The sequence below is a fragment of the Chinchilla lanigera genome, unplaced genomic scaffold, assembly GCF_000276665.1.
Source record: "Chinchilla lanigera isolate Chin_1 unplaced genomic scaffold, ChiLan1.0 scaffold00143, whole genome shotgun sequence".
In the NCBI taxonomy this organism is placed as follows: domain Eukaryota; kingdom Metazoa; phylum Chordata; class Mammalia; order Rodentia; family Chinchillidae; genus Chinchilla; species Chinchilla lanigera.
Window position 1 is genome coordinate 2,294,194 of NW_004955544.1, and position 8,433 is coordinate 2,302,626.

At 37.3% G+C, this 8,433-nt stretch overlaps 1 long non-coding RNA gene across 1 annotated transcript in view; it reads left to right on the top strand.

Annotated features, from left to right (window-relative positions):
* Window positions 1–5,519, top strand: part of LOC106147332 — a 181,708-nt gene extending 176,189 nt beyond the window's left edge. Inside the window, exon 3 of the long non-coding RNA XR_001232176.1 lies at window positions 5,482–5,519. This is a non-coding gene — a long non-coding RNA (uncharacterized LOC106147332). The remainder of the gene's footprint in view (window positions 1–5,481) is intronic.
* Window positions 5,520–8,433: the final 2,914 nt, after the last annotated feature.

The following is an 8,433-nucleotide window of genomic DNA, read 5'->3' on the forward strand; positions in this document are numbered from 1 at the left end:
TTTATGGAAAAAAGGTAAAAGAAATTTCATAACAAAATAATAGAAGAATAACAATACATTACATGTTGTTATCTTTAAAGTAGTTGCTCAGGGTTCAAGACATGGGCATAAACATTTCTCCAATTGGTATTAATACAAACCTTCCTTTTTAATGAACTAAGAAATGCTAATAGTATAACTGACTTGCATTTTCTCCCTTTTCCCTCCTGTCCTTTTCCATTTCACCCATCCTAGTTCCTTTTGTCTTCTGAACAATTTCTTCCCATTTCACAATATCTATTGTGCATTTTGGAACTTATTTACTCTTTCAGTTTCTCACACCAATGAGACAATACAATTTTTACACATGTGAGTCTGATTTATTTCACTCATGAGTATGGTCTCAAGTTGCATCTATTTACCTACAGAGACTCTTAAATGATATCCTTCTTTCTCCCCCAGCCACCGTGGTCTGTCCTTTTCATAGTGACAGAGGGCCCCTTTAAACTAGGGCTCTAACTATGGCACTCTTGACACTTTGGCCCAGAAAATTCTTTGCTTTGTGCAAGTGTTAATGAGTTTGGTAAGAGAGGGGACCTGTCTTGTGCATTTTAGGATTCCAGCAGCATCCCTCTCCCTGATCACTAGGTTCCAGGAGCACTTCTTTCCATTTGTGACATCTGAAATGCCTCCAGACACTCATTGCTTAGTATCTCCCAGATAGCAAAATTTTCCTTGATTGCCAACCACTACTAGAAACTGAAAGAGATTATATTATTCTTTATTCAAAACCCTTCGATGTCTTCCCATCATACTTGCAAGAAGAACATGAAGTCCTTCCTATGATCTACGAGGCTCTCAATGAACTGGCCTTTATTCCTTCCTGATTTCATTTCCTTCCCCTGTCGTTCATTCTACCCCAGCCACTGGGCTTCCCAGCTATTTCCCTAGTGTGCCAAGCACTCTTCTTCTAGGATCTTTGCGTCTTTGGTTTCTTTCATGCAGAATGTTCCTCTCCAGGCCACTTGCAATGGCCTGATTCCCACTCTTTTTAGTCTTCACTTACAGGTCACTTCTCTGATTGAAAATAGCACTCCAATAACTCTCTGTTACAATAGAGTTGTTTAGTTTTCTTCACCACATTTATAGCTACCTGGCATGTTGCCTATTTTTTTCTTCATGTTCTCATTGTCACCCCTACTCCAATGTGAACTACAAAAGGACAGGATAATGATTATTTTATCAACCATTGCATTGGCAGTATGCAGAAGAATATCTGATGACTAACAGTCATTCAATATTTATTTACTTTAAAATTAGTGCTTGAGATGATTCTGTACATTATGACTATTTGAAGATTGTTAATGAAAAGGATATCATTAAAATATTTAAGTTTTATGAAAATATTACACCTTACACTACTTCATAGTCCTATATATATTACTGTATTTACACATCATGTGTGCCAGCTGCTTTTTCAGATTAAGGAAACAGAAACGTACAGGGGTGAAGTGAGTTGCAAATAATGTCATGTGAGGTTTCACACAGATCATCTGGGAAGCGTAGGTGTACAGACTCTCATTCCAGTGCTCTAATCCACACTGTGTTGCTTTTGTTCAATATTGTTTTTGTTTTGCCTATACTATTGTTCCAGAAGAGTCTCATTCCACCTCCTGATTGCGTTCTCTTTGTTTACTATTGAACTTAATGTAAAAATGAGAAATTCGCTAGACTATTACTTTCAAGTGAGGAAAGTCGCATCAAGAATGATGACATCAGGGCTGGGGATATAGCTTAAAGGCATAAGCGCCTGCCTGGCAAGCGCAAGGTTGTGAGTTGGATTCCTGGTACTGCAAAAAAAAAAAAAAAAAAAAAAAGAATGATGACATCAGTATATGAGGATATCTCTCACTCATGTTCATATTCCTACTTGTACTTAATGCAGAAACCACATCTTCAGATCTTCACATTCTGAACTTCAGAGTCCTTTGACTTTCAGTTCCTCTGTAATGACTGTTTCATCTTCCAAAATCTTATTTACTGTTCCTTTGAAATGATTCTTCTTTTTCCCCTTTGTTTGTCTATCACATTGTCACTATTCTATTACTGTATTTTATTGATCCCTAGGAGGAATATAAAATCATTTCATTTTATTTCCTTAGCCTCAGGTTTTCCCTTCTCCAAATCTTCCATTTGGAGAAGGGAATTCAGAATCAAGGATGATATTTTTAAGTAATCAGTCATTTCATTCCCAGTGTAAAAAATGATGTCTTTAAACTCTTTAGTTGGACGCCTGAGGTGCTGTACAATAATCAACCCAATAATTCGCCCAAGCAGCCTGTCAGATGTCTATCTGAAGAAGGTGTTCGTCATTAGAAACAAGAGAATGATAAATTATACATAGTAATTAAAAAAGGAACAGTAGATAACCACAGGTACAAATCCAGTACCTTTAAAGGGCTCAGACGAGAGTGAGAGTGGGCTCAATCCCTGGGAGTGCCTGCCAAGGCTATACAGGTGCTCTTTTTGAGAAAATGGGGCATACAGTGAGGTCATGAGCCAAGGTAAGTTGTGTGTTCATAGGATGAGTCCTTCCCTGTATTGACCCAGTTCAGGTCTCTTGCTAGAGAAATGTCAGGAACGAGGTTGACTATGGCCTTCCTTGGCTAAGCCATAAAGTATGTAGGCAAACAGTGTGCAGGGATCTTATCTAGAAGTGCAGTGTGCTATCCATTTTCTGTACAAAGCCACTGTGTGTGTGTGTGTTTGTGTGTGTGTGTGTGTGTTGCTGTGGATGAAATTCAGGGTCTTATGCATGATAAATATGCCCTAACACTGAGCTACATCTCCAGCCCAAGGATTTTTACCTATTACTGCCTCAAGTCTAGCATCATCTGTTACAGTTTGCAGCTATGGAATGTATTAATAAATAACTCAAAAGACTGAAGATTAATATCTTTTTGGTGTTTATAAAATTGGCTCGCAGCGAGATACAATTTTGCCTTCAATGGAGCATTTGGCCATATCCGAAGACACAAGGTTGTCATGACTTGGGACGGGGCCAGTGGCATCTGGGTGTTACAGGACAAGGGTCCTGCTGATGGCCTTACAGCGCACAGGGTGGGCCGTATAGCAAATAATTTTCTAGTCCCAAATGTTCAGAATGTGAAGGTGACTGAAAATCCTTGGTTATAAAAGAACACTTCAAGCGTCTTTGTATTTCTTATCCAATGGTGAGGAATACAAATCTAATAGGTAGAAAAAGGCATCGACTTTGCCAGCGTATTTACTCTAAGGAATTAGATAAGTAACATGATATCTCACTGGCTTTGGCATGTGGTCCAGTTCACTAATGAAAAACCTGGCATCGTCCTTCCATGGTGAAGGTCTGAAAAGACCTTCCAAATCCCAAAAGGAGAACTTGGCAGACACCAAATATAACTATGAAAAGACCCAATGCCCTGAGAGAAATATTTCTTGAGCAGGCACAGATATCTAAGTAGAAACTTGGAGCTTCAGGTTCTATTGGTGTCTAATCGAATCCGTGAGAGGCTGAGTATGTCAGCAGCTCTAGTTCCTTGGTACTTAAAATGTTGTGTCCCCTAGAATTGCCTGGAAAGTGAAAAGACAGAATGCTATGAAGCTGGAAGCAATGCATCGGGCTAACATTATAAAATTGAGAAGTGATCAAAAATGCTGATATTTACTTTGTAGCTACCATGAAAGGGAAATTTGTGGAAAGCGAAACTGCACCATGATTCAATAAGAGACACGGCTAGTCTCCATAATAAAAACCCATCAATGCCCCGAGGCAGAGGACATTTTCTGTGAAGACACAGTTTTTCTAAATATTCTAGCAATTGATGGAATATATTTCGATGTAATGTACCTTTCTTTCAGGACTTGCTTGTACTTTCAGAGTTTTCTTTATGTCACCTTTGTCTCCAGGAATAAAACTCACATAACTTGGCTCAAGTCACCCACTGAAAGGCAAAAACGAAGCAAAACAAAATCACCCACCTCCCAAAAAGCCAAACCCATAAATCTCTTAGAAAAGGTTCCCTCTGGAAACCAAAAGTAAGGAATATAAAATAGAATAGATTCAAAACCAATGCATTTTTCAGACACAGAAGTGCACCTTTGTTCCGGCCACATGAAAGAAAAGCAGACCTTTGTTTAATGGTTAACAATTTTTGGCAGCTACTACCTTTTAAACTATTCCAGGGCCAAGATGACTATCTGGAGGGACAAATTACAGATCATTTGGACAGGAGATTATGCCATGTTGACCTGCTCTAAAGTTTGAGTTGAAAGTTTGATTATATTCTTGTTGTGCAGGCTACATTTGCTTGAGCCTTTGTTATCTGTAGTCAGTGGTAATAGAGCAAGCAAAAACATTTGTGCCAATGTTGAGAAACTGCTCAGCAGCTGCAGGGATCCATGTAACACAGCACTAAGGTTTCAATTATAGAAAAATTGTGTTCCAAGCGGAAATCCAAACCGAACCACTCATTTAAAAAAATTAAAACAGAAAACAATAGGCTGCTGATCTTCAAATATAAAAGTTAATTTCTTGATTTATGTTTCATTCAAATATGAATTAAACTGAATTTTAAAAAGATGAGAGGAACAGTGGAATCAATTGAAAATAAAATCATGTCTATTTACTAACTAAAGTGAAAGAAAAATCTGGCATACACAAAAAATCTTGTTAACCAAAATTTCATTTGACTGAAGTCCCTAATGCAATGCACACACACACACACACACACACACACACACACACACACACACACACACACATCTACGTCTTGATAGTGCATTTTATGCACTCTACATTTCTACTGAGGCCTGATGATGGACAATCCTTTTTGGGAATAATGCCAGGTGAATGAAGCAAGTCCATCTGATCTGTCGGGTAGTGAAAAAGGAATCCCTTCGTATGCCCCCACCACTGCATTTGTCCTCTCCTTGCTACCCTGAGCTAGTAGTGCCAAGCCATGCATTCCCTACCAACAGCATCCTTTGGCAGGATTGTCCAATATTAACAGGCATCTTTTAAGTGTTTTGATCTGTGGGTTAGACGATACGCCAACTCAGTACTCCTAATATCTGCCTTATAATCTTCAACTGCTGTTGTATAATAAAACTATAATTTGGAATAGATAAACCGTAGCTTGAGCAAAATATGAGCTAACTTCAAACCATTTTTAAAAATTGAGTGGAACCACAATCATATGAAGAAAGTAGAACCTCAGACTTTTTATCTTCTATTTCATGTCATGAGCAACTTTAAACAAAGACAACTCTTTTTAAAGATATTTTTGAGTCAACTAGAGACATTGGACATTCAATATTCGAGAACATTGGGAATTTTTGTTATGTGCAATTACACTGTATTTATTTATAAACTTCTTCAAAGGAATCTGTATTTATATTTATTGGCAAAATGAAATAAAATATGAGATTTACTTGTCTCTCTCTCCCTCTTTTTTGTTGCAGTGATGGAGATGGAACGCAAGGTTTTGTACATGCTGGGTAAGTGCTCTACCACTGACCTAGGCCCTCAAACTGAGATTTGCTTTAAAGGATTCCAGTAACAAATAAAAAACTGAGGTGTTGATTGATGAAAAAAATATTGATAGTTATTAAAACTTGTTGATCAGCTAATACCAATTTATTATACCGTTCTTGCTACTTCTGTAGAAATTTTATAGATGCTAGGAAAGAAATACAAAGAATAGTAAGAGAGGTTATTGCTAGATTAAACAACAAAGTTATAGGAAGCAATGTAAGATAGTTTAGGGCATTAAAAATAAAGGAAGCACAATGAAATGCAATTGTACAGAATGGCTAGAACAAAAAGAAGAAAATCTGAGAGTATTTACTGACAAGTATGCAGAGCAACTGGAACTCTCTGGTGAGAATGCAGAATAGTAGGGCCTATTTGAAAAGAGTTTTTCTTATGAATTTAAACATAAAATTATAATACTGAACGATGGTGCACCTTCTAGATACTTACTCAGAGGAAATTAAAATTTACATTTGCACAATAAAACAGCTATGATCTGATGTCAGAAAAGATATCCTTGAGTGTTTCTTAGTAGGTGGAAGGATTAACTACATAGGCTCAACATAAGTGAGTTTTTTAAGGGCAATGAAATTGCTGTACCTTGACTGTGCTGTTTAAATAACAACATGTGTTTGTCAAAAATTCAGAGCAATACACACAAAAAAGAATTTCCCTGTGTATAAATGATGCCTCTACATTTTATTAAAAATTAACATAGAAATTTTCAATGTACTCCTGAAACCATACTGCGATTGATAGAAACTATAATGTCCTTATATAGCATAGTACTTTTTCCTTTTCTTATACTTTCATTTCATTTTCTTATACAAATGAACTATACTTTCATGATAGTTCATTTTCTGTTATTGTAATGAAATGCCTGAGGCATTTCAAGAAGTCACATTTAATGATGACCTTCCTGCTGGAAGGGACACAAAGCAACACTGGGAATTACATGGCAAGATGAAGAGAGCATCTCTCTTTTCGTTTCTCTCACTCTTCTTATAAAGACATCCACATTGAATCATGGAGGATGCACCCTTGACCATGTCTAATCCTAATCATGTCCCAAAGGTCTCATATTTAAACACCATAAACAGATTAAGATTCTACCCTCTCAATACCTCACAGTGAGGATTAAGTGTCAACACATGAACACCTAAGGGACACGTGTAAATCATATCCAAATCATAGAGCCTTTCTTCCCCTCTTCTTTACACACTCTCCCTTTCTTCCTGTCTTCTTGCCTCCTTTACATCTTCCCCTTCTTCCTTAAGTAATTTTTTTCTCTATTCCTGTTTTAAAATTATAGGACTACGGGATTAATTATATAAAATTTATGTCTGTATTGCAGTGGGAAAGGGTGATTTTCAAGGCAGTATTGTTGGCCTCACCTAGTAGCCTTACCTGAAAGGAATCACCACTTCCTAGGTGTCTCAAAGTTGGCCCTATATTAAACCCACTTGGGAACTAAAACAATCAAATGAAGTACTGATACCCAGACTCTAACTCCTGAGAGATTCTGTTTTAATTGATCTAAGGGGAACCCAGTGATCATACATATTTCTTAAAAGCACCCTAGGTGATTGTAATGTGAAGCTAGGACTAAGAACCCAAATAAATGGGATCAAGAAAGACTAAATACTTATAATAGGCAGACTTTATTCTAGGTAATATACTTTCCAATTACAGGAAAATTTTATTGAAATGAACTTCTAATTCAACGGGTTTGGGGCAGAGCCTGAGACTGCATTTCTAATACATATCTATGAGATGATGTCATGATGCAGATTCTCAGGAATTGGCTTTGAGTTGCAGGCACTAAACCAGTTGTCTTAGTTACTTTCTTCATTGCTGGGGCAAAATAGCAAATACTTATAAGTTAAAGGAGGAGAGGTTTATTTTAGCTCACAGTTTGTGGAGGTTCTAGTCCATAGTCAGCTGGCTCCAAAGCAGGGTGGCATGACAGAGGGGTTTTGTAGAAGAGTAACAGTCCATGGCAGGGCAGGCATGAGGCAGCACAGGAACAGCAGTAAGTCTCCCTTTCCTTTAAATTCCATTCAGACTACAAGCCTATTGGTTGGTGCCACCCACAGTCAGGGTGGGCTTTCCCATTTTTCATACCCAGAACTATGCTAAGCAAATTAGTGGACTAATTTACTTTTCACACATCCTTAATCCATATTTACACAGCTTAGATCCAACCATCTTTGTAAAGTCCCTCTCATGAGTGCATGAAGCTTTGAGGGAACATCTAGTTATTAGCCATGGCACCAGTATTTCCTAAACTTGAGAGTGAGAAACATTTGGGAAGCATGTTCAGTATAGAGATGTTCAGCCTGCTTCCCTGGAAATTCTACTTTACCACACCTGATTTAGAGCATATAATATGTCTTTTAGCAAGAGACATAGTGACTAATCTTTAGAATACTTAATAAATATTAGAATGCCATCTTATTTTTTTTGCAATAAACCATTTCCTCTCTTTGGCACTGTGATAAATATCTGAGTTTTGCTTTTAATTTTTCTTTTAAATTGACCATATCAAAGAAACATGTTCATAGAAAACAACTTGTACATAAATGTTCATGGCAGCATTATTCATAAAAACCAAAAGGTGGAAGCAGTCTAAGTGCATATTAACTGATAAATGGGTGGACAAAATGTGGCTCATATACACACTGGAATATTATTTGTGTATGAGGAGAAATGTGGTGGTGATTCATGCTACAAAATGCAGGAACCTCAAAGAAAAAGGAGTTTATCACAGAAAACCACATATTGTATGAGTCCATTTGTATGAAATGTCCTGAATAGGAAAATCTACACCATAGAAAATAGATTAGTGGTTGCCAGGGTTTGGAGAGAGAAGAGAATGGCAT